Source organism: Podarcis tiliguerta, assembly GCF_965153285.1.
Source record: "Podarcis tiliguerta genome assembly, chromosome: 2".
In the NCBI taxonomy this organism is placed as follows: Eukaryota; Metazoa; Chordata; class Lepidosauria; order Squamata; family Lacertidae; genus Podarcis; species Podarcis tiliguerta.
In genome coordinates this window covers 33,818,833-33,845,933 of record NC_139535.1, presented here as the reverse complement: position 1 = coordinate 33,845,933, position 27,101 = coordinate 33,818,833, and the positions used below count along the sequence as shown (strand labels likewise).

The window sequence follows — 27,101 nt, the reverse complement described above, 5'->3', positions numbered from 1 at the left end:
ATCTCCAGAGGAAACAACAATACTCTGTATCATAATGTTAATTTATTTTAGCTCGACCGTGACTGCACTGCATACAAAACACCTCATGAAGTAGGCTCCTTCCTCCTTGTATCTGATGAAGGCAGCTCTTTCTTCTTAGGATGAAGTAGTCTCTTGTTTATGAACATTCATGCGACAATCAGTTTGTTAGTCTCTAAGATGTCACAAGACTGGTACTTTTTGGTGCATTCATAACAAGAGCAACTCTATGATGAGAAACTGTACTTCGTGGACTACTCTTGAAGACAAGAAAAGACAAATATGACATACTAGCACAAATACACCTATTCTCTCTCTCTCTCTCACCTGACAAATGTTGCCTTTCATTTTTGCACCAATGATTTATTTATCTTTTGCTATCATAATGATAAGTGATATCTAATTGGTGTTCCTCCAGTGGCAGAAGACATGTGTCTGTAGAATGAAGAGGGCGTTAATTTTTGGTGAGTCTCCCTCATACCTGCAACCACCAGTAATAATAATAATAATAATAATAATAATAATAATAATAATAATAATAATTTATTTATACCCCAACAAAAGATTAAAAATACATTAAAACAACAGTCATTAAAAACTTCCCTAAACAGAGCTGCCTTCAGATGTCTTCTAAAAGTCAGATAGTTGTTTATTTCCTTGACATCTGATGGGAGGGCGTTCCGCAGGGCAGCTGCCACTACTGATAAGCCCCTCTGCCTGGTTCCCTGTAACTTCACATCTCTCAGTGAGGGAATTGCCAGAAGGTCCTCAGAGATGGACCTCAGTGTCCAGGTTGAACAATGAGGGTGGAGATACCCCTTCAGGTATACTGGACCGAGGCCATTTAGGGCTTTAAAGGTCAGCACCAACACTTTGAATTGTGCTCGGAAATGTACTGGGTGCCAATGAAGAGGACCGGTGTTATGTGGTCTCGACAGCCATTCCCAGTCACTACCCCAAAACTGCTGCAGATGGCTGGGAAACCCTCAGCACATATGGGGAGAGGGATGCAGCAGGAGGATGATTCACCCAAAAATTATCTACTTCACCAACATGCTGGTGGATGCCTACAGTTAGCAGAAGGTCATATGAGCCTTATCCCAAGTTAGACTATTGGTCCATTAAGAGAGGGGACTTTTCCAGCTCCACCTGGTGAAGCCAGAGGTTGGGCCTAGGACCTTCTATATACAGAGCAGATGAGCAACAGCCCTTCCCAACTGAATACTATACAGTTCCATTTGGTTTTTGAAAAACCACAGTCTCTGTCCAACAAGGCAGGTGCTGATTCAATATGATATTGTGGTTAATGTATACTAGATTGTGTATATTCGCTGTAATTTGGGGTGGGGGGAGCAGCTTCGTTTCAAAACTGGAGTGGATGTTCTTTCAGAAAATCTTAGTGTTGTGCCAAATTGAATTGAACTGATATTTGTTGCAAGTTTTCATAATTCAGGTAACTGAAAAGGCCAGCAACAATCCTTTGAATGGGTGGCTCTTCCTAGCTTTGGACATCTGTTGTATGCCAGCTCTGTGTGAAAGAAGCTGTATTCAAATGAGAGAATGTACATTTAAAGGTGCTTGCAAACTGAAATATGGCCAAATTCAATAAATCAAAATGGAAAAAAAGGATAATAAGCCATAACTATCAACACTGGCTTCATACCTTCCATCCAATATGAAAAACATTAGCAATAGTTTTGTTAAAATCATTTGGCAAATGCTTGCTTGTAGCAGTCAGCATTTCAAATCAGAAAAGGCTCATCAGCCAGAGCTGAGCCAAAAGTTCAGAAACTCAGTGGTGGATGTTGGCGGGGCCAGATTTCACAAAATCACAGCCTGTCACTGCCTTTTATGGCTACTGCCTTTTTCATGGTCCCAGCTGGCAGAGATCATGTTCCTGGGAGGCTCAGCTGCTCTTGGGCACCATCTTACCCAACAGACTCTTTAGGAGGGTGCCACATCATTGTGTGGCATTGTCATGAAGTTGGGGGGCATCTTTGTGGAGTGGATTTAGGGGGAGCATTCTAAGTGGAAAGTCACTGAAAACTGCCTCCTTGAAAACTGATGGATTCTGATGGACAGGAGTCGGCACCCCCTCATATAACTGACAGCCCCCAAAGAAAATGGTGGTAATGATGGCAGATGAAGGTGATGGACTATATGGAATTGGCGGAAATGACCGGCAGAATCCGAGACCAGGGAGAAGAGTCAGTGGAAGAAGATTGGAAGAAATTTAAAGACTATCTACAGAAATATTGTAAAATTAATGAATGTTCGAATGATGCTGGATTGAAGCTAAGTGGGATTTTTTAGCAGCAATGTTAAGGGATATGTAAAAATGGATTGTTAACAGGTGATAATTCAAAGTTATAATATATTAAGATAAAAGATTAAGATAAAATTAAAGAGGGAAAGGATTTGCTGAATTAATCAACTGAACTGGAATACAAGAAAGGGAGGTGTGAGGAGGTCAGGGAAACAAGTAAATGAAAGATAAGACATGGAAAGACTGATTTGTTTTTAACTGTTTCTATTCTGTATTTTTTATTTCTCTTTATTCTTTCTAATTCTTGTAATATATTGAAAACTTTAATAAATATCTTTTAAAAAAAAGAAGAAAGAAAATGGTTGTAATGGCATGTAGCTTGTGGTTGACCTCAAGCTCCCCCTTCATATTCACTGGCTCTGGAAACTGTTTGATCAAGGGAAGGGGCATTTGCTTAATGTTCAGGGGAAATGATGCAGTGCAGGAGATGACAAGAGCTCCAGCAAATAAAAGTGAAAAATGCAAAAGTAATATGAGAAATATCAATCATGTACTTTACAGCAGCACTTTACAGCTCTTGCTATTGATATTGCATGAAAACTCACAGGAAACCAAAGCCAGGAAGAAGGAACACAGGAAATGGAGGAAAGCTGCAGAATCCCTGCTATGGATTCTGAGACAATGCCACATAAAGCAAAGAATCTAATAACTGGAGATATTAAATGTATGTGGATCTATCGATATACATTTCATATTAATCTATGAAAGCTGGTCTCTCTTTTTTCCTAAATTAAATATGAAATAAAATAAATGAAGGCTAGAAGAAAACTTCTATTACCAAGACAGCAGAAACTTTCATGGCTTAGCATGAATGAGCAAACATGGCAATGAAGAATTTTTAACCCTGTCTGGGTGAGGAAAGACTACTATATGGGAAATAAACAGATACAGATAAATTTATTACACAGTGAAACAGTATGGGGGCCCCTGCATTACTTCTGTCTTGCATCAGAAAGTGTGTCTCTGACATAGGAAAAAGAAAGGAAAAAAACTCTATCACACATTGAGCCTGGATTTAAAACCATGTTCTTGTGAGTCTTCTTGTCCCCTTAACAAATGTGAACTTTGAAGAACCTTTTGGATTCAGTCTTCACCAGTAATAAGACTGGACACTATTTTTCGGTGGCATGTTTTTTTAATAAAATCCATTGACACACAACAGAGCATTGCAGTACTGAAGCAAGAGAGAACCACATTTAGCATCCCAAGTTGAAGGACATTAGGCAACAATTATGGTAGTATAAGCACATTAGCATTATTGAACTAGAGGGACCAGGGACCTGTGTCATCATAAAATAGCTTCCTGTGTGTCTCCAGAAAATGGTAGTGTTTCTGGTAGCTGCATGGTTATTTATGTCAACATTCCATCTACCAACCAGTAAACGTTTTTACCAGTAATCACCAATCCTTCACGTAGACAAATGTCATTTCCCTTAATCTTAGATGCATGTGGAGTGCCTATAACCAGCCATTAAATTCACCCAAGAAACATTTGAACCAGAGACATTTCCTGGTTTGCAACTGAAATCTGATCAACTCATGCAGGAGAATGAGATGAGAGAATCATGAAATGAAAGACTTTAGCAACTCTGGGTGCTGGTGTAGGACACCATTTCTGAATAGTACAGTGGTACCGCAAGTTACAAATGCCTCAGGTTACAAACGCTTCAGGTTACAAACTCCGCTAACCTGGAAGAGTTACCTCGAGTTGAGAACTTTGTCCCAGGATGAGAACGGAAATTGTGTGCTGGCGGCGCAGCAGCAGCAAGAGGCCCCATTAGCGAAAGTGTGCCTCTAGTTAAGAACAGTTTCAGGTTAAGAACAGACCTCCAGAATGAATAAAGTTCGTAACTAGAGGTACCACTGTATAGCAACAACAAAATCTTACCAATAAACACATTTGTATTTATGAGTACAATGTATAACCTGCAGAAATGTATACACATTGTATTATTTCTTCTTGTGAGCATCTTCTTGCTACAAAAGGCATTACAGTGGTACCTCGGGTTAAGAACTTAATTCGTTCTGGAGATCCGTTCTTAACCTGAAACTGTTCTTAACCTGAGGCGCACTTTCACTAATGGGGCCTCCTGTTGCTGCTGCGCCACCGGCACGCAATTTCTGTTCTCATCCTGGTGCAAAGTTCTTAGCCCAAGGTACTACTTCCGGGTTAGTGGAGTTTGTAACCCGAAGTGTGTGTAACCTGAGGTGTTTGTAACCCGAGGTACCACTGTACTCTGGGGAAGAGGGAAGGGGTCCCCCACTATCACCTTCAAACTGAAGGGCCTTGGAAAGAAGCCCTCACCCTTAATCTTCAAAGCCTTGGGACATTCAGGAACTAACTAGGAACAGTCCTTAATGTAGTGATTTATTCTCAGTCTCTCGGGCTTCTAGTCCAGCTATTCAGTACTAGCTTCCTAGTTCAATTATTTTTTTTTTTCTATAGCATAATATTAGGAATAGTAAATACACCCATCCTGCTACAGTGGACACACTACCTCAAGGGTAGCCAATCTGGTGTCATACAGCTGCTAATGGACTACAATTCCCATCACCTCTGACCATCGAGGTGGGGCTGATGGGAACTGGCTACCCCTGCACAACCTCATTCCCAATTCATTCTGCTGTGAGTTTCAGCTGTATCCTGGTCGATTGGCCACTATGCCGTGTGAGTGTTCCCCTTTTACAGACCCGTTACCCTCATACTAGGTCAAAGTTTGAAGCATACAAGCCAGCTCTACTGTGGTTGGAAGACATGCTAATTGAACATTTCCTGCATCAGTACCAGTTGTTTCAGACTGGCACTGGAATACAGAGAGTTTTGTTTCTTTCTTTCCTACGGCTCTAAGCTGCTTAGTTCTTTCTCATGTTGGAATTGTATCCTCTCTGGAGAAATTGAGTAATCTCTCTTTTTATTGTTGTTCTACAGTGCAAATCCTATTTGTGGGTTGACTGTTGTTGATGTTTTTATTCTGCCCACCACCCTTTTTTTCATTCACCAGACCTAACATTTGAGGTTACAAACCCTGAGACATTTGGCTTCTGATCAGTGAATACCGGCTTCATTTTTAAAGAGCTCTGCATCAATTGTTCTTTCTCTAGCTATTTCCCAAGAAGCTAGATCTATTGGGTGTTTATTTTATCCTTGGTAATTCACTTTCTTTCCTTGTGATTAGGAGATGAATGGATTTTTTTTCCCAACCTGTTAAGGAAATCCATAAAGAACAATCTGACTTCTGTTGGGAAATGGCCAAAGTGACATTTTGTGAGTGATTAAGGGAAGACAGAATGTTATTCGGTTGCCAACATGGAGAAAGCCAATTCTAACAAAGCCTAAAAGAGCTAGAAGGGAAATTGTAATGAATGAGTTGGTTCTCTGTGAAGCATATTAGTGTCAGAATATCTTGCATTCTTTTAAATATCGACAAGACAGTACACCATTTGCTGCTTTATATTACAGTGTAGTGTTCAGAAAGAAAGAGGCACACAAACCCAAGGGATGACTAATTTTATATATGAAATGGAAGCAAGCTATGAAAACCATTTCTGCCCCGAGAGAAGAGATTAGAAACAATGTCATGTGAAACTAATACTTTCATTGGGATTTCATGAAGTACAAACCATCTGTCTTCCTCAATTTGTTTTCTTTATTTCAGATGGTAACCTATACCAAGCCAAGGGCTTGGCGCATTAAGAATTCAGCACGATGGGGTGGGGTAAATCAACAAGACACAATGCCCCAATTAAGAAACAAAATGCCAACTTTAGAAATGGACTTTTAACCCCAACCATTAAAACTCAGCAAAATGTATGATGGCCTTACTTTGTGAGTATTCTCCAGGTGGCCTGCATGATACATCTCTCTAATTACTTTTCTGATGGCTGTGAAGCTTTGCTGTGTAAGTTAAGTCTCTCTTTGTCTCAGAAATCAGATGTTTGCCTGGAATTAGAAAGATTTCCCTTTTCTTCAAAAAGAAGAGCTATATTTGATAAAAATGATGATCGCTGCTATTGGAATTCATAATTTTCATTTTGTTTTCATCATATGACAGTGGAGATTCAGATTAGAATACACTGCTTGATTTAGATCAGGAGATATTCTAAGACAGAAAATTTGATCAGAATTATAGCGTTGGATTGAAGCTCTTCCTTGAGTTGAACCCAGTGCAGGATGATAACAGAATTCTTTAGCTCAGACTTCCCAAACTGGTGGCCTCCAAGTGTTTTGGACTAACATTCCCATCAGCCTCACTCAACAGGGCCATTATCTCACTGCATTTCATGAGAACATAAGAGCATAAGAAGAGACTACTGAATCAGGCCAATGTCCCATCTAGACCAACATGCTGTACTCACAGTGGGCAGCCAATGCCTGCGAAAAGCCTGCAAGCAGAACCTGAGTGCAGCAGCACTCTCCTGGCTTGCAACTCCTATTCAGAGGCAAACTGCCTCCAACAGTGGAGGTAGGACAGAGCCATCATGGCTAGTAGCCACTGATAGCCATGTTCTCATTTATTGTACACCACTTAGAGGTGCTTTTAACAAACAAAGAAACAAACAAACACCTTTATGTACATCATAAAAAAATATATAACTTCCTTTTTTAAAAAAATAATGCTTTTTCTTGGTTTTCAAAAACATAACAAATAAAACTTACACTTTTACATTCAGCATTTTGTTTCTTCTTATTTACTCTGCGCAATTTCGCGCCCAGACTTACTTCCTTCCCTGCTTCGGTTTTCCCATTTTACATCCTCTCTTACAGATTCTTATTTACACCTATCCACATCACAAGTTTTATGTTAGCCCTACTACAGTTTTTAAACTTCTACAATTATTTCGTATATACACAACAAATTTACTCCACTTTTTGGTCTCAAATTTTATAAGTCATTTTCACCAATTCTACATACTCAAATAATTTCATCTGCCACTCCATTAAAGTTGGAATCTCCTGGATTTTCCACTTTTGGGCCACAAGAATCCTAGCAGCAGTTGTTGCATACAGAAATAACTTGCAATCTTCTTTTCTCACTTCCTCTCCTATTATCCGTAGTAAAAAAGCCTCTGGTTTCTTTAGGAAGGTGTCTTTAAAGAGTTTTTTCATTTCGTTATATATCATGTCCCAAAACTTTTTCATTTCAATATAACTTCCAGAGGACACCAGGTTGTGAAGGGCTGCTACAAATCAAAACTGTTTCTGAATGGTTCTGTGGGGAAGAAGCTAAGTCCTTTCCCACTTATTTGAGCACATAGAACTCTGGCTATGCAGCAAAGCCTGTAAGGGGGGTGGGGGAGCAGAGACCTGGCAAATCTCTCCCTGCCACAGAGCTGTTAAAAAGACCTGTTAAAATTCCCTGCCGTTCAGGAGTTACAAACCCCACTATCTGTCACATTTAATGGAAAGCTTCCTTGAGGGTGGTTCCTCTCCAGGAAGGCAATTACAGTTACGAAATCCAGATACATAAAAGCTTCTTTATGGGAGACAACCAGAGATGGGAGACCTGCAAGTGTTTGGGCCTGTGGTGAGTGGATCTCATCCTACCCCTAATTGACAAGCTAGACATCAGATCCCCTTTCTGGTACAGAGGTTCTGATCTTCCACTGTATGTATCTAAGGTGCCTTCCTTTAATTCTTGCAGGTGCACAATGTATGAAATGAAAGAGAAGCTACAACAGTAGAATGTAGATAGTTACCTGAGGACTATAAGAAAATACAATAGATATTCAGAAACTTGAAGCGGGAGGCACTGTGAGTGAGTAGCTCCTGTGTATGAAAAATTGGCCAGTTGCCTACCCTAATGGAGTTTTACTCCCCCTGAAGGAGCAAGTTCACGGTTTGCAAGTGCCGGATCCAGCTCTGTCATTGGGGGCCCAGGTAGCCTCAGTGGCTAGCAGTACCTTTTACCAACTGTGATTGGTTTGACAGCTATGGCCATTCCTGGACCTGGAAAGCCTTGCCACAGTAGGTTGCGCACTGATTACTTCAAGACTGGAATACCGCTTCCCTCACACTCGACCTGGAAGCTGCAGTTAGTGCATAATGCTGCAGTACAATTGCTGACAGGAGTGAGGCCTTATTGGCATTTAAGACCTGTTGCTGATCTGCTATCAGGCCAGATTCCAAGTGTTGCTATTAGTACAGTGGTACCTCGGGTTACATACGTTTCAGGTTACATATGCTTCAGATTACAGACTCTGCTAACCCAGAAATAGTGCTTCAGGTTAAGAACTTTGCTTCAGAATGAGAACAGAAATCATGCTCCGGTGGCGTGGCAGCAGCAGGAAGGCCCCATTAGCTAAAGTGGTGCTTCAGGTTAAGAACAGTTTCAGGTTAAGTACGGACCTCTGGAACAAATTAAGTACTTAACCCAAGCTACCACTGTATACAACTTGAAACCAGTTCAACTACATTTTTCCCCACATGTGCCCACTCATCTGCTTCGATTGGCGGAATTGGCACTTCTACAGGTGCCACGTAATACCTGTTCGGCATTTGTAAGAACTTGATTGCTTAGTGTCTAAACTTTTGAACTCCCTGCCTATAGAGATCAAGCAGGTGCCTTCACTGTACTCTCTGTGGTGCCTGCTAAAAACGTTGTTTAGACAAGCCCACCCAGATGCTTAGAAAGGGTCTCTACAGCCGCAGAAGGTTCTGCAACCCCCCAACAGTTTGATTTTGACTTCACCCCCGAAAGCACACTCTTCCATTATCTCCTGAGACAGGCAGATGCCAATAACTATTTTAACTTTTGTTATGTTTTGAAGTGTGGTTGTGAATTTTTCTTTTTTATCTTATTTATAATAATAATAATTTTATTATTTAAACTCTGCCCATCTGGCTGGGTTACCCCAGCCACTCAGGACAGCTTCCAACATATATAAAAGCATAATAACTTTTTACCTGTTTAATCTTTTGTAAACCGCTTGGAGGTTTCATTTACGATGACGTGGTGTCTTTTATGAAATAAATAAATAAAGGGGGAGGTTCACATTACTGCAGTACTATTTAGGTCGTTCCTTTGTAGGAGGAATGACGAGGTATCCAATGAGAAATTCGATATCTGAAATTAATGATAGCAGAATAACTCTATAAAGCTTAGGCTTTAAATAACAACATCAAAGTCATATCATTAGGCCTTCCCATTTCAACTAAGCCTTTTCAGTCGGGTACCTTGGGATAAACGGTATTTGCCGCATGAACCAGCGCTTGGAACAAAACGTTACCTGTGCTTTGCACAATAAAAGACTAACTTGTGCTGTGCCAAGGAATTTAATGAGCTATGACTCCAAATCCCCCATAGGGAATAGTTCTGGTTTATTGTTTATCCACAGCGCTGCCTAAGGTTCTGTATGAGTGCTTTACACAAATACTGTCATTCACGTGGAAGAGAAATCTATGCAGCTGAAATGCCAACTGTGCCTCTTTTTGCAAAATAGCAGGCTCTTCGCCAAATCTAATATTTGTTCTGCTTTAGGTTTGTGTGTGTGTGATAGTAGTCAACGAAGTCTTCCTCAAGAGTAGACCCGCTGAAATTAACAAGCCTTTCTAATTTAGACCCATTAGTTTCAATAGGCCTATTCTGAGCAAAACTTAAGTCATTGAGACTAAGTCGCTGTTGAAAAATTTCTGCCTTTCAGTTGGCATGGGAGTTTTATTTGTACTGTTTGATCTAAGACAGATCATCCCCTCATTCACATCACCACCTGGTGCCACTGCAACCATCAGGACAGTGGCAAAAAGGTATGTGTGAATCAGTCCTTGCAGGCAGGATGGGGGACCTTTTTTAAAAAAAAAAAAACACAACCACTGTTTTTATTTATTTTCATGGTAAAGGTAAAGGGACCCCTGACCCTTAGGTCCAGTCATGACCGACTCTGGGGTTGCGGCGCTCATCTCGCTTTATTGGCTGAGGGAGCTGGTGTACAGCTTCCGGGTCATGTGGCCAGCATGATTAAGCCACTTCTGGCGAACCAGAGCAGCGCACAGAAATGCCGTTTACCTTCCCGACGGTGCGGTACCTATTTATCTACTTGCACTTTGACGTGCTTTCAAACTGCTAGGTTGGCAGGAGCAGGGACCGAGCAACGGAAACTCACCCCATCACGGGGATTCAAACCACCGACCTTCTGATCAGCAAGTCCTAGGCTCTGTGGTTTAACCCACAGCACCACCCTTGTCCCCATTTTCATGGTATAGAAGATAAATTTTGAGAAAACAATGCTTTTTTCAGCTCACAGGCTACATTCCCTCATTGGCAACCATTCGGGAGTTGCCAGTGGTGGGTGGGGCCAGTAGCAAGAGTGGGTGGAGCATCTGGTTTGACTCATACCTTTGCAGAGTAAAACTCAGAGGTAAAACACCCACCCACATCTCTTTATCCTTAAGCCAGGAAGAAGCATTATCCTGGCTCAAGGATACAGTTCAGGCATTTAAGGGTGGGGACTGGGCATAGGAGAACTCCATTGCTCCAAAGTATAATTCAACAAAATCTCACCCTCACCCCCCAAATTTCACCTCCCACAAATAACATGGGGAATTTGCGAGGCTATTTTAGCTCAACTCCAGCGACTACCACTTTTCTCAGTACAGTGGTACCTTGGGTTACATATGCTTCAGGTTACATACTCCACTAACCCAGAAATAGTACCTCGGGTTAAGAACTTTGCTTCAGGATGAGAACAGAAATCGTGCTCCGGTGGCACAGCAGCAGCAGGAGGCCCCATTAGCCTCCTGCTCCAGCGGTGCAGCAGCAGCGGGAGGCCCCATTAGCTAAAGTGGTGCTTCAGGTTAAGAACAGTTTCAGGTTAAGAATGGACCTCCAAAATGAATTAAGTACGTAACCAGAGGTACCACTGTATAGCAAAAGGCAGTAGAAACCAAAGTCTCTCTCTGCCTCCCTGGCAGAAGCTGGTGTTTAGTTGAACATAACTTCTACTAATTCCAGGCTGAAGATCCCTAGAAAAAAAGATTTGCCTTGATATATAGGAAGCTTCGCAGTCAAATTGACCCAAGGACATAAGAAGGGCATAACCTGGCTCCCTATAAAGAAAAAATGGCCTTGTCCGAACTGATGCACATTTAGTGTCTGGAGTGAGACAAATATCGTCAGATATACCTGTGTGCAACCTTGCTCTTTACAAATGGAGGCAGTATGGCCCATTTACAGAGAACTATGTGCAATTTCTATAATTTAACATGTTATATTTCCAACTCTCTGTGACACCATATTTATTCAGTTATGTTCTTAGTTCATGTCCTGAGATGGATTCCTTTTCCTTTTATATGCAAAATAACAATGAAGATTTGTCACAGATGAAAAGTCCAGATTCTTTTCTTCAGTAGCAATTCATCAGATACATAATTAATGAAAACAAGAGGTCGTTTAAATTATACATGGGCTTCCTCTTGGGAGAAGCGAACAAGAAATTGAGGGGTTTGTACAAAGCTACCTTTGCTTCTCATCGACCAAAATAATGACCTTGTGGGCCCCCACTGGTGATGTTCCAACAGGGTTGTAAGTGTGAAAACCATAAGAAATAAAGAATAAAAGAAAGGAAGGGATGAGCTTATTCGTTTTAAGAATTCAGGCAAAAAAACTCCTTTAACATAGAACTAATATTGCAATTTTTCAAGAAACTTATTTAAAAAGTAGGCCAAAGTTCCTGCTTAAATTAATACAAGAGACCTAAATGCAAGGTGTCTGATTTCAATCAAAGATTCAATCAAAGATATGTGAATGACTGGCTGCACTACTACCAAATTAATGAAATGTTTAGAAAAGAGCTAAAACTAAACGGTTTTGCAGAGAAAGAGTCGAAATTCCAGAAAGAAATAATAAATAGTGATTTTAAAATTTTGGCTAAAATGTATAAAATACTGTTAGAATGGCACACAAAAGATGAAGAGATAAAATAAGTTATGATTGACTGGGCTAAAGATTTTGGATATAACATATATATGGAGGATTGGGAGAAATTGTGGAAAGAAGGTTTAAGATTTACTGCATGTACAACTATAAAAGAAAATGTGATGAAAATGATGTATCAATGGTACTTAACACCTGTGAAATTAGCAAACATGCACAAGGGATGTAACAAATGTTGGAAATGCAAAGATAAAGAAGGTACATTTTACCATATGTGGTGGGAATGCAAAAAAGTTAAAAACTATTGGGAAATGATATATAATGAATTGAAAAAAAATGTTTAAATATATTTTTGTTAAGAAACCAGAAGCATTTCTGCTTGGTATTGTAGGGAATGAGATAAATAAGAAAGATAGGAAACTATTTTTTTTACGCAGTAACAGCAGCGAGAATATTGATAGCCCAGAAATGGAAGCAAGAAGAACTACCAACACTGGAAGAATGGAGAATGAAGATGATGGACTTTGCGGAACTGGATAGAATGACAGGAAGAATTAGAAATCGACGAGATCAGAGATTTACTGAAGAATGGGAAAAATTTTCAGAATATATGCATAATTTAAGTGAAAAACAAATAACGCTTGTAACGTTTAATGAAGCTTTGTAAAAATGAAAGATTAAAATTGGAGTGAAATTAGATTTAATTTACAAAGTAGATGAGAATTAAGAAATGTGCGGAAAATTGAAAAGGGAAGGAGTACCAGCCAAGTTGAGGGAAGTCAAAAAATGAGAATGGTTTTAAAAATTGCATGAATTGTATTAATTTGTTTCATTTGTAAACTGAATAAAAATTATATTTTTTTAAAAAAATACCAGCTCAGAATATTTCTCCATCTTGCACAATATTGTCTAACTGGCAGCAATCTTTCCCATCACCTGCTTGAGCTGGAGATCCTGCTTGAGCTGGACTTTAGACTCAAATGATCTGTGCAGCCACCTTGCTAAAGCTGTGCAGGCCTGGTCAGCATCTAAATGGGAGTCCATCTGAAAGAGAGACCACCTGAGAACCCTATTCTTTTAGTTCTATCATGGCGTCCATGGACTGGCTGGATGCAGAGGAGTGATGGAAGGCACCAGCCGGGGAGCCCCCTAGGGAATTCCCAAGGGAAGAATGCTCTGAGCCAGGGGATTGGTGGGTGGGTGACAATGAGCAGTCAAATGGAGAAGAGGGAGCAGACTGGGAGGAGGAGGTTAGGGAGCAACAGGGTTTAGTGAGCAGGAAGAGGCTGTGGCAGAGAGGTGTGCAGACTCTGAAGCTGAGTGTAGGCAAGCTGTGGAAGAAGTCAGGAAGTCTTCCCCTCCTTCTGCGACCAGCTCCCCTCCCCAAATGCAGAGGGCAAAGCAACAAGAGGCAAGCAGGTGAAGGCTTAGGTTACTGGGGAAGGAATCAAGGGAGGAACCTTAGAGAGCTTAGAGAGCTGAGGGAAGGTGGGGACCTTTAGTCCTCACAGCTGCTTCATTAGGCAAGACCTCCTGGAAAGAGTTGCTGTGGCCACTAGGCCTGAGCTGTGGCTTGTTTCCTTGAATAAAGAGTAAACTTCACTGGCTTCGGGTAATTTATTGTTTTATTGCTGACTTACACCTGACTCCAAGCCCGACACAGGGGCCGGGCTGTAGCTCAGTGGTAGAATGTCTGCTTTGCATGCAGAAGGTTCTAGGTTCAATCCCCACATCTCTGGATAGGGCTGGGAATGCCCCCTGCCTGAATTCTTTGGGAGATCTATTTCCATTCAATGCGCACAGTAAGGAGCTAGATGAACCAATGGTCTGGCTCAATACAAGGCAGCTTCCTACGCTCTTTGATACAAGGGATTGAACTTTGGACCTTCTGAATGCATGCCTATGCTCTACCCTGGGGATATGTTCCATTCCCAAGATGGGGGAGTTGAAACAGGGAGTGTAAAAGAAGATGCAAAATAACTCCTTTTGCTGCACATCTTGTCAAGAACATGCATACTTCTCTGTCTGAATGTTAAAGCACTGTGGGTTTTGTCTCAGGTTGGGAACAGGGGACTTCTATGTTTATTTATGAGAGTGGTTCTATGTAAATATTTCACAAGGCCATGCCCATTGTGGCCCCTGGGATCAGTCAGCCCCTTCAGCATGGATTATGTCCCTTTGCCATGCAAACAGCTGGAGTTCTTCAGTTAACTCAGATTTGTGGATGAGCACTAGAAGGGCAAATGCCTCCTGTAGGTTCTCTCTGTGTGTGCTTTTCTTTTTTAAGCTTTCAAAATGCATCTGTTGACAAGATATAAAAGGCACCTTTCTCCTCCTTTGATGCGCAGATTTCTGAGGAAGAATGTATTCAACTTGGAATCACAAGAGACAAGATTTCTGTGATTTCCCCAAACGGAGGAGGAGCAGGTGTTAGATTAACAGCACATATCACACCGAGATGAGAGGATTCGCATCCACTCATGGATCCTGCATCGTAGAACTGTGAGCACCACTGAATAACAATGAGAAAATTAGATTCTGAAAAGCACCACTAAGAGTGCTAGATGCCCTCTCAATAGGCATAAAACTGGAGGTGTTCTGCAGCAAGGTTAAATTTAGAAAGAAAGTGATTAGCACTGAACTATCCCCCCCCCCCCAATAATGGGCACAGAGGATTCGTAATTAGTTTCAGTTCAAGACAGAATACACATTAGTGCAGTCCATGTTTTGGCTGCTAATCTCCATATTTCTGATCAGAGAACCTGGGCTCAGCAGATCTGCAGCTGTAGCACAAACCAGTGAGCTGCATAGGAATACCACCTCTCGCTTTCCCCTGTAATAAATTTTAGACTCTTGTTCAAAATCAAGTTTCTAGCCCTCGTTGCTATAAGCTCAGTGGCAGAGCACATGCTCTGCATCCCAAAGGTTCCAGGTTAAATCCCGGCAGGGCTGGGAAAGTCTCCTGGCTACAACCCTGAAAAGCTTCTACCAGTTGTAGATATTAATAAGCTAAAGGAGGCAAGGGACTGACAAAGAACAAGGCAATGATTCCTCCCAAAAAAATGTAAGTCCCCTTGAGTTAGTACCCCTACACACATAAGTGCATGCCATCCATTCCAATGTCTTGCCCACATTTAGTGCATAACATAGCTTTAACATTTCCCTCCCAACAGCTTCTCAATCAGTGCAAGAGGATGGCACCATTTATGCCATTTTCCTAATGCTTCACCAACCTACCTCTGCTAAAGTAATGGATCAGCAATTGCTCTTCAAGTTAATACACTGTGTTTTGTTTCTCTCACTGGTTGGTTGGCCCTAGATCACTACATTCTGGCTACCAGACCAGAGCACTCCTTCTGGATTATGGGAGCCCCACTTTTTAATCTTCCGCAGTTATTTTGATCAGCCACAGCCCTGCCATCATGCCTGCTACAAGTGAACAGTTTCCTAGACAAATTACATCATTTGGGTCACTTCTAGAGGACCTGTTCATTGTGATTTGTTTGCACAAAGTTTGTGGGGCTGTGAAAGTGTCTCCTCTTTCTTGAACATTCGTTCTGATTTATTTCTGGAGAGGTTATATGATGTGGCATCAAATGAGTTCTATCCCACACTTTCCCATTCATTTCCTCTCTCTTTTTTCCCTTTGTGTAAAAAATCCAATTCTGGAGATGGAGTGGGTTTGTTACACAAAAGTGTCAAATCAGCTTTAATTGCTTAGCCTGGTTTTCCCAGGATGTGATTGAATCCCACCTGAAAATAGTGATAGTCCGGAAGCACCCATAGCTCCTGGTTCAGGCCATCATTTGGACCATCACCAAGACTTCAGATGAGAAGTCTATCTAATCCAGCATCCTGTTCTCACGGCGGCCAACCAGATGCCCATAGGAAGTCTGCAACCAGGACATGAGCTCTCACTTGCAGTTCCCAGCAACTGGTATTTTTAGAGGCCTGTTGTCTCTGTTACTGGAGACATATAGCTGTGCTGACTAGTCGTTATTAATAACCTAATCTGCCATGACTTTCTTTAATCCCCTTTTCAAGCCATCCAAGCAGTGTCATAGTTTAACCGTCTGCTGTGTGAAGTACTTTTGCTGGTCTGCCCAGGATCTTCCACCACTGAGCTTCACCGGATGACTCCAGGTTCTAGTGTTAAAGCGAACAAAGGGAGAAAAACCTCTCTCTATCCACTGTCTCCTAGCCATGCATAATTATATACACCTCTATTGTGTCCTACATTACTTGTCTTTTTTCCTCTTCTTTTTGTCTTAGTGGAAAAGCTTATTAAAGGAGAATTGGGCGGGGTGCTCTCTGTGCTCTATAATTACATATTCTGCCTGTTTCCTCTGCGCCGATTACCATTATTCATCCAACAGGCTATAGTGCATAATCATTGTGAACAAAACACACAAATCCAACTGCAAGCAAGTTTCTACCGCTGATGAAATACAAATGTTGATTTTGTGGAATGAGAAACAGTAGCAGGATGGAAGCTAAAAGCAATTTCAGACTCTTCTATTACAGGAGCATCAAAATTGAAAGTAATCTGTTTTTATGTATCTGGAAATACCTTCCACTTTGGTCTGTGCACATTCTAGATATATGACAACTAATGCGTTTCATCGACTACTAGGTTAATATTCTCATTTAACGGCTACTTCCTAGGCAGGAAATGTACCTGCCATTAGGTTCTTTGGAAGAACTGGGTTTTCAAGATACAGAGCACTTTCTGCAAACTTTTGTGGCGCATCTCTTACATTGAGATTAATGGCAAAAACCTGAATGGGCTTCAGGACCTTAACATCAATATAGTAGAGCAAAGTTCAGTGTAGGTTCACAGGACCATGATTAATAAGCCATATGTATGTATTCCATATGGATTTTTCTGACATGGTTGTACATTTACAGGTTTTCACTCTAATCTGTTTACCCCCATAGTGTCATTCCCTTTCCTCTTTTCTTGTCGGAAATATATTCCACATTATATCTGACATAGGGCTCATCCACACCTCCATTTGCCCCACCGCTTTCACTCTAGAAAACCTGCAGTTTAGCGCTGAATCAGAACAATTGGCAATTGGGTTTTCCACAGATTCCCATTTGTTCTGATTTAGTGCTACGGAGTAGTTTTCCAAGGGAAAGCAGAGGGGCAAAAGCAAAACCACTCAGACCCATGCATAGGAAGCACAGGATGCATAAAAAAAAAAACCCCTTCTCAGATTCATGATTTCTAGTTATGGGTCAAGAAGACGTGAGGATGAGTTCTGGCACCTCTTTTTCTAGCAAAACAGCACTGACTGTACTCAAATCATAACTCAACAGGCCATATTCAGAAAGGGTTGGGAAGCAAACACAAACCAGGGGGGTGGAAGAGACTAGTCAAATGTGTCACGAGTTTTCAAGCTGAGCATGGCAGTAGATGTCAGAGTCTTCTTCCCAGTGTGGCTCATCAGTAATAGGCAGGAAGCAGTCTCTGCATAAGAGGAGCTGTGGGAGTTCTCAAAAGTTAACAAATTGGCAAATCACTGAACCAGTCAGTCATGGAATTATTGTATCATTCTTAAAGCAAGCACCTCAGGGTGCAAAGCATAAAAAGGTTATGAGAAGTCAGTTCAAACCAATATGCATCAAATTGGAGCTAATGTTGAGCCTGAGAGCTTAATGTATCCAATACTGCCAGTTTCCGTAGCTGGGAAGCATAATACACAAAAGGTGGTGAACCAAAAAAGATGTCTGTGGAGGCAGAGGCAAAAATTCTTTAGGAGAACATCAGGCAAAGTGAAGCCAGAAATGTCAGGGAAAATGAAGGCACCATAGGCCATGCAAAGCCTTGTAATTTATTTAACACCAGAAGTATAGAAAATCAATTTATACCTTACTCCAAGTTAGCTGAGCGCTCCCTCTCTCTCTCTCTCTCTCTCTCTCTCTCTCTCTCTCTCAATGAGGGGGCTTTGCTGTTGGAAAGGCTTCAGCTTCTAAGTACTGTAATTTAGCTCCTGAAATGTGTGCTAATGGCAGGTGAATGGCTAGATATCCCATTCAAAGAGAATTGAAGACCCACACACATGCACACATGGGGTAGGGGGAGAGCTCTATGCTTTCAGGCATCAAGCTGAGAAGTTTCCCTGAGGCACAAGTCTTCAGATCTAATAGCAAGACAGATTGATCCCCTGATTTATAAGTGCTTCAGGAGAAAGTTTCAGATCTAAAAATCAATGCTTTGAGGCGAAAGAGTTCTTGTGTGGTCGGAATAAGAAATACTATTAGGTAGGCATAGTGTAAATCTAGATAACCTTCTCCAACTCATAGCTCAAATAAAGGCATTTATGAACCAAGGACTGGGTATGAAACTTACATTCATAACTACAGGTCGTCAGCCTAACCAAAAGAAAGGGGAATCTAACACAGGGGGAGTCTTGGTTTCTCTTCCCCAGCCCCAGTAGTTTAGGACTAGAAAAGTAGCCCCACTGCCCACTGAATACTAAGGGAGCTGTCCAAGGTCCTGACAAGGAGGGTGGGAAGGGGCAATACAGAATACAGCTTGGCTGGGCTGGTGAGGGGCCCTTCTGAGCTGCTGAGGCCAGTGACTGATCCCTACCATCAAATAATAATAATAATAATAATAATAATAATAATAATAATAATTTTATTATTTATACTCCAGCCACTCTGGGCAGCTTACAGCACATATAAAAATATAGTGTGCTGCCAGCCCTGACCTTCCAGATTCCAACATGAAATGTGAATATTCCATGCCCATGGGAAGATGGTGGTGCTGATGCTCTTGCAGGAGAGGCACAAAGTGGCCAAACTACCATCTGTGCACAAGGACCACAGTCTGTGAAACCTCCAGGTGGCACCTCAAGCCCAAGAGCATGGAAAAGAGCCAGCTTGGTGCTGCTGGAGCTTAAGCGCCCGGGGTGACACTGGGAGAGGACCGCCACTGGGTCTCCCCCCACTCACCCCCTGAAGCCAAATGCTCCCTGCTCATGCATTGCTTCTTGACAGCTAGTTAAAGGGACAGTGACACCTCCCACAACCAGGCAGGCTGTTGTAAATTTGGGTGGAGCCAGGCAAGAAGAGGCAGAAATAAATGGAAATAAAGTGAGTGTGGATGAGTCAGCAAGCCAAGCTTTAAGCCTTGCCCAGTTGCTAGGCTACCCAGTGCACATGGCATTCTATCTCTAAACAAGAAAACAAGGGCCAAATTGGGGGGGGGGGGGGCGGTGCTAGCTCAATGCATGGACCAAGCAATTATTTGGTGACAAAAAAGGAAAAGGCAGGCAACGTGAGATTTTGATGTGCCTGAAACTGAAACTTTGAACAAACTTGAATTTTAACATCCCAGTTCACAAGATTATCCAAAATGATTTGTGTGCTAAAACATTTTCTTTTGTATTTGAAAAAGATAATCAAAGATTGCTGCATTATTCATTTTTGCAATTTAAAATAAATTTATCAGTTTCAAGTTTTGTGCTTTTCATAGGGCAGGCACGGGGGGTAGGGGGCAGTCATACAAGGAGTTAGTTTTGCCTAAGGTGCCTGGCACCAGCACTGACTACAGTTACCATCAGCCCCAGCCAGCATGGTCAATGGTCAGGGATGATGGGAGATGTAGTCCACAAAATAGTTGGCTGCCCTGACCTAGCTCATGTTTTGCATTGTGTGAGGTGGTGCAGAGGTCAGGGTGGTGCAAATGCTCCTGTGGAGCCAATCTGGTCTCCTGAACATACTCCCTTGCTATTTGTTTTGCCTTCTCCGTTAAGGCAGAGAAAGGGATCAAGAGAGCAGAGCTCCTGGGCCCTGCTGCCAGAAGTATACAAAAGGAAAGCGTTTGGCAGCACAGAAAGCCGAGGAGGTCGTAATGGACATTTTCTCCACTGCTGAAAGGCTGATCAATCCTTTCAGTGAGTTTCAAGATGATTCAGTGTGTTCAGGTGTTTGCACAAGTGAGGTTACAATTCATTTGCTATAGGCTGGACAGAAAGGTGAGAAGTACTGATGGAATTCTTCGACAACCATTTGCTTTCCCCTGCCCGGAAAATTTATTCTCCCATCAAAAGGCATAACCTGAAAACATACAGTGATCAAACCCAAAGAAAAGCTGTGCTTTCTGCAAAGATGTCATGTTGCAGTGTGTCGAGAAATTCATTGCAAGAGGAGGGCAACAAAGATGGTCAGTGATACAGAAAGTAAATCCTATTTTTAAAAGCTGAAGGAACCGGTTATGTTTAACATGAAGAAGTATAGGCTAAGAGGTGACATGAGAGCATTCAGGTATTTGAAGGGTTGTCACATAGAAGAGGGCAAAAATTCAGTCCCTGCAAGTGTCCCCATTTTTCAGGGACAGTTGTAGATTTACAGAAGCTGTCCCAGTTTCTGATTTGATCCCAGAATGTCCCACTTTTCCTTAGGATGTCCCTATTTACACCAGAGAAATGTTGTGGGGTATGTAGTTATGTGACCCATGAGCCAAGGAGTTAAGTAACTATACAACTATATAACTATACAACCTCAGAAGACATCTGAAGGCAGCCCTGTATAGGGAATTATTTTTGTAATGTTTAATGTTATATCATGTTTTTATATACAGTGGTACCTTGGGTTAAGAACTTAATTCGTTCTGGAGGTCCGTTCTTAACCTGAAACTGTTCTTAACCTGAGGTACCACTTTAGCTAATGGGGCCTCCCATGGCCACCACGCAATTTCTATTCTCATCCTGAAGCAAAGTTCTTAACCCGTGGTACTATTTCTGGGTTAGTGGAGTCTGTAACCTGAAGTGTCTGTAACCCAAGGTACCACTGTATGTTGCAAGCTGCCTAGAGTGGCTAGGGCAGCCCAGTCAGATGGGTGGGGTATTATTATTATTATTATTATTATTATTATTATTTCCTATTTTCACTGGAGAAATGTTGGAGGGTATGAAGACTTATTTTCTGCTGGCCCAGAAAGCAGAATCCAATGTACTTTAGTTGTAGCAGGGTAGATTGCAGATGCACATGGGGAGAAATAATGTAACAGCAAGAGTAGTTTGACAATGGAAACTTGGATGACCAGTGAGCTCTCCCTCACTGTAGATCAGAGGCTAGACATCTATCTTTTGGGGCTGCTATAGCTCTGGATTCCCTGCACTGAGCAGGAAGTTGGAATAGATAACCTAGAATTCCCCTCCAACTCTATGGTCTTATAACTTCTAGTAGGGCATGGCAAATGAAAATGAAAACTTGTATTGACTCTTTGGGATCTGTTCCATAACTCCTCCATAACTTATTAACTATCTTTAATCTAGAAGGCTATCTTGCTAATATCCTTGCATTCCACCCCAGTCCCCCAGACTGTTGCAACACACTATGATCACATTGCTATTATCAACAAACAACATAATGTCCTTCCAGCCGCTGGTGATCTTGGAGAAAGTTTTTCTGAACTGGTCCAAACTTCCCTGCAAAGTACAAATGGATGCCTTTGGACTTTGGCACAGATCAGTACAACTTCAAATGAGACAGAATAGCTGCAGCTGAACAGCTGGTGGTTCCCAATCCATTAAGAGATCTGCAAAGGAACAGCAACTGCAACCTACAATTCAGTTAGAAAAAGCTTCTTCCCAGTGGAGGAAGGAAGGAAGGAATGATTTCAGAAATGTGCCTTGCATATTATATGGAAAGATGTAGGACACTACTTAATAGAGAATGTTTTGTTCAGGGAACTGAGAGTAAGAACTAAGATGTGGCCATGAAGGATGGCTAAGGATATTCTTCATGTGCTGTTAAAGAACTTCTGAAGATCAGTTGTGGACAGAATGAAGGGGCAGCATTGCTTACTTGACCTCCAGCCAAGCCACCACTGCATACTGGGAAGAAGAAAGAGGCAAGGCAAGGCAGTGGCGAGGTCAGCACAGTGCAAATGCACCAGTGGAGCATTTGCATCACAGCAACCTTGCCACCACTTTGCCCCTTCCCCCTCTCCATCTTGGTGTGCAGCAGCTACCTGGCCAGGGGGAGGTCAGGTAAGTGATGCAACCCCACTGCACCATATGCTACTGCTCAATATTATATTCTGCACTTCAGATGCTGATGCTGCAGTCCTTTGCATCAGCCAGAAGCAACAATGACCTATTGCTCTCAGTTGGCCATAGTTGCAAAACTGGGTTGCTGTTTTTAAGTCTGGGTGCCAAAAATCACCAGCGCTATTGGTCCCCAAACATCCACTAGATCAGGGATGTCCAACCAGTAGATCGCGATCTACCGGTAGGTCCCCGGTTGATCCTGGTAGATCGTGGGATCCTTGTCGTGTACAAAAAGTTATGGGGGGGAAAGCTAAAAAAACTCTGTGCAATCCTCCCCCAAAACAGCTCAACAACTCTGAGCAATCCACCCACCTCATGCAGGCTCCTCCTCCCTCCAATAACAATGGGTAGATCACTGCCATTTTTTTTCATACTTGGAGTAGATCACAGTCTCTTGGGAGTTGGACATGCCTGCACTAGATGTGATACAGTGAAGACTTGGCGTGGCGAGTTCCCGCCTCCCCCCAGTGGCAATAAAGACACATGGCACAGATATTTAAGGATAATGGGCTAAATATGGCCACAACGTTATTGGTTTTATGTGTGATGGGCTGCTTACTGTAGTGTTTCAACACGAAGAATTCTCTGATCTTGGAAAAGACATAACATTTCCAGAATCAATATATGGTGATTTTTTTTTATGCTACCTACATGGGGAAAAAAATAATGGAGGATGTCAGTCTTTCCTGATGCAGCCTGCTCTACCTAGCAATGTCTTTATTTCCTGACAAGGTTGTGCATGCCACCGGCCAATAATGCGATATATCAACATCTCAAAGTGGTGAATTGCCATGTGCTGCAGTGGAGACCTCTCCGGTAAAGATCATTTACTCCTTTTCCTCACCACGGCTAGTATTTAGGAGAAAACACGCTTGGTGTCACTTGGGTACTGGATAGTACAGCACTCTGAGGCAACAAGCAAGAAACAGCTGTACAAGGAGGGGCCCTGCCTTGTTGTTCAGCTACCCTGTGAGGCAGTTGTGTTTTTTGTGTTTTTATGCTGAAAACCAGCCTGTGATCCTCGGATAAAGGGTGGTATAGAAATGTAATAAATAATAATAATAAATAGTAGTGTCTCTGGTCCCATGCTGCAGAATACTCTTACAGCAGAAATTCAGAGATTCACTTTTGACTTTCAGGATGTTTTTAGATTCAGGTAGGTAGCCATGTTGGTCTGACGCAGTCGAAATATATATATATAATTGTCCAGTAAGCACCTTAGAGACCAACTAACTTTTTTCTTGGTATAAGCTTTCGTGTGCATGCAAAAACCTTGAAGACCTTTTTCTACTAACAGAGCTATGCAGCTGTTTAAATCATTTTTTATTTTTCAGTTGTTTTAATGATCATTTTGTTTTATATGTATAAAACATACACACAAATAGATGAATAAAATACTGTGGTGATCAATATAGACACATATTCATATTTCTTTATGTTCTATCCCATCTTTTGCTCTGGAAGAATCCATAACAAACTAAAGTGGGTGGTGGTGTACAATAATATGCAGTAGATTGTTCAAATCTATGAGTTTCCTTTAAAAACAAATAAACAAACCAAGGTGCAAACTTTGAAATTACAGAGAATCATTAAGCTGAATGACCAATCAAACATTAAGCAGCTGCAGTGGCCTTTGGTGGGTCAGGGAGAAGCCCAGAACATTAATGTCATTAATATATTTATAAAATCATTAATATATTTGGCCTTTCCATTTCAACAACCCCATCCTGAGTTGTGACTACAAGCCTGAGATTGGGAAAGTGAAAAAAATGTGCACGTCTCTCTCTTTCTCTTTCTTTCTTTCTTTCTTTCGGGGAGGTTAGGCTATGGGAGCAGCTACTACTGATTATCTTCTGGGTTTTAGGAGCATACTTTGGATAACATGAGGATTACAACCAAATGGGAACTGTTGATTTTCCTGGCTTTAGGAGAGGACTTTCACAGATCTTAATGGGAAACAAGCAGAAAGGAAAGGAGTTGCTTATCCATCATAAAACAGCTGACTTAATCCATAGGCATAGCCAGTAGGAACCCAAGGAATGAGCTAACAAAAGGGTTTGGGGGTTGTTTTTCTATCATCTCTTTGGAGGTTATACAGCAGATCGGGAGAAAGGCTTCTATTTCCACAGAGATGAGAAGAAGTGGCAGCAGGGGGTCCAGCGTACAAAAGGAATGTATTTTAGACGGACGAAATGTGGCCTCATTCCATTTCTGAAAATTGGTCACACGCCAGTAACTTGAGAGAGATGATTCATTTCAGTGACCTGATTGCATTATTGACCAAGATTCCACAATGACCTAGAGAACTAAGTGCATGGGTTTTTCCTCCCTTGTAAAAATGATTTGTGTGTGCCACTTTGTCAGTCTTGCTTTTAAAGCTGTGAAGGCCCGGTAATGGAGGTGCCAACAGCAATCTGACACCTTGGGATGTAGAAGTAAAAGAAAGAGTTTAAAAACTCCCAAAATTCACCTCTCCCCTTGTTTTCTCCTCCGGTGAGCATGAATTATGGTTTTTTTAAAAAAAATGTGTGTGTGTGTGTGTGTGTGTGTGAAAAATAAACATAAATGTTGCAGGTTCCTTACCTTTAAACCAGGAGTGAACCTGTGGCTCTGCAGATGCTGTTGGACTTCCAACTGCCATAATTCCTGACCTTTGGCCATGTTGACTGAGGCTGATGGGAGTTGGAATTCAGCAACTGGGGGGCTCTTCGTTAAACTAGATTCATCCACCTCCAGGGATATCATTGCCAAACTCAGCACAGGGGTTCCTGAGTCGGGGAGACAGTCTTTGTCAATGTTTGAGACCATTTTGAATCACCTTGGTGAACCCAAATGTGACTTTGGGATGACTCCACCCAATTTCTAGCAAACACACAAATTACGCTATCCATTCAAAACTCACAACATTTTTTTTCCCCTCAGCGAAACCCTGGGCAGTGCTAATAATAAATAAATGCAGTTCTCTATCTAGATACCACAAAGAAATCGCCAGATTGACATATAGCCTAACAGCTGATAATCAATCAAAAACTCTCTCCAAAGAAGATTTCATTTCTAGCTCTTACGGGTATAGTAGTCAATAAGCCTAGCCAGGTTTAATTTGCCTTAAACCTTTAAAGGAGGTATCAGCTGCCATCTCTAGATTCTCTGCATTTGTGCTAATGCATCCTGCAATAATGAATTCCATAGGTTCGTTGTATCTTGTTCATTTGGGTAAGACTTGGCACCACCTTGACTGCACTTTCTAACCACATTGGCATCCTGTTTGTACTTCTGGAGCCAGCTAACTGTGGATTTTATCCAAACCCTGCTCTCTCTCCCTTGCCTCTCCCTCCTCTCCATTTGACAGTTAAACTGAGAAGTTAAGAGACTTTCTCAATACACGATGTATTTCATTGTGTGTTGCCAATAGGCGAGCCCTCTCCCTCTTACCAGATCTTGAACAAGATTTGTATCTCAACATTGCTTCTCTTGATCGTGATCTCTGCCCTTGACCATGGGCGCTGTGTGCCAAAGGCTGCAGGGTATGAATTAAGCAAATAAACAAATACAAGATCCAAACTGAAATCTGGCCAATATATCTCAAAGAGTAACTGAATTCATAATTATTTTATTCTACAATCTGGCTGCTTCATCTATTATATTTGGCCTTGATCCAACTATATTTGTCAGCAGCTTGTCATACAAAACACCTAGCACAAGTGGTCCTTTGCAACAGGTGGTGGCCTGATAGCAGCACTATTCATATGTTCTTATTGGCAACATTGGCATATAGGTAGGCATAGCTGGTGTTGTTACAAGCAAGCACATTCCTGTATTTATCCATCTCACAGCACATACAGTACAAAGCAAGATGCACGGTGCTTTTTCATGACCTATTTTGTTTCATCTCACAAATATTTCCTCCCCCTTGTCAGGACGAGAAGTGACAGGACTACAACAAAATTGCCAGAGTGAACAGGACTGAATTAAGCCCAAATAAAATGAAGGGGACATGCTGACACATTGATCACCGTATTCTAACAGCAATTAACTCTGAGCAGCTAGGAGCTATAAAACCCATAATGAGGGGAAAGGATATACCTTAAAACAACTAAATTATGCCTATATTTTAAAGAGTGCAGTTCAGAGCTTAAATAGCAGTGAACAATTAAAAAGACCGGGCCCCACATGCAGAATAGGAGGCTATCAGGTTATCTATCACCTCTTGCCACCCTAGCAGAATGGCTGACATAAGACAAGGGAATTCGGTTGCACAATTGATGATTTATATAAACAAATAAATCATACTAAAGGTTGGCAGCTAATGCATTGGTGGTTGATGCTGAAAATGACTCTCTGCTCCTCTTAGCCAAGCTGCCACATTAGATCCCCAGCCCAGTGGCGTAGCGTGGGTTGCCAGCATACAGGGCTACACTGAGTGAGGGAGTGGGCAGGAGGAAAATCATAGAATCATAGAATCATAGAATCATAGAGTTGGAAGAGACCACAAGGGCCATCGAGTCCAACCCCCTGCCAAGCAGGAAACACCATCAGAGCACTCCTGACATATGGTTGTCAAGCCTCTGCTTAAAGACCTCCAAAGAAGGAGACTCCACCACACTCCTTGGCAGCAAATTCCACTGTCGAACAGCTCTTACTGTCAGGAAGTTCTTCCTAATGTTTAGGTGGAATATTCTTTCTTGTAGTTTGGATCCATTGCTCCGTGTCCGCTTCTCTGGAGCAGCAGAAAACAACCTTTCTCCCTCCTCTATGTGACATCCTTTTATATATTTGAACATGGCTATCATATCCCCCCTTAACCTCCTCTTCTCCAGGCTA

At 41.8% G+C, this 27,101-nt stretch overlaps 1 long non-coding RNA gene across 3 annotated transcripts; it reads right to left on the bottom strand.

Moving 5' to 3' along the window:
• Positions 1-24,959, bottom strand: LOC310671105. Of its 3 annotated transcripts, XR_014507788.1 has the most exons (4): positions 24,864-24,953; positions 9,249-9,408; positions 6,168-6,284; positions 1-277 (listed from the first exon to the last, which is right to left on the bottom strand). It is a non-coding gene; the product is annotated as an uncharacterized lncRNA (long non-coding RNA). The 3 variants fall into 3 exon arrangements; XR_014507786.1 differs by lacking the exon at positions 9,249-9,408 and having other exon boundaries at positions 24,864-24,959; XR_014507787.1 differs by lacking the exons at positions 1-277; positions 9,249-9,408 and adding an exon at positions 3,176-3,307 and having other exon boundaries at positions 24,864-24,959.
• Between the last annotated feature and the right edge of the window lie 2,142 nt (positions 24,960-27,101).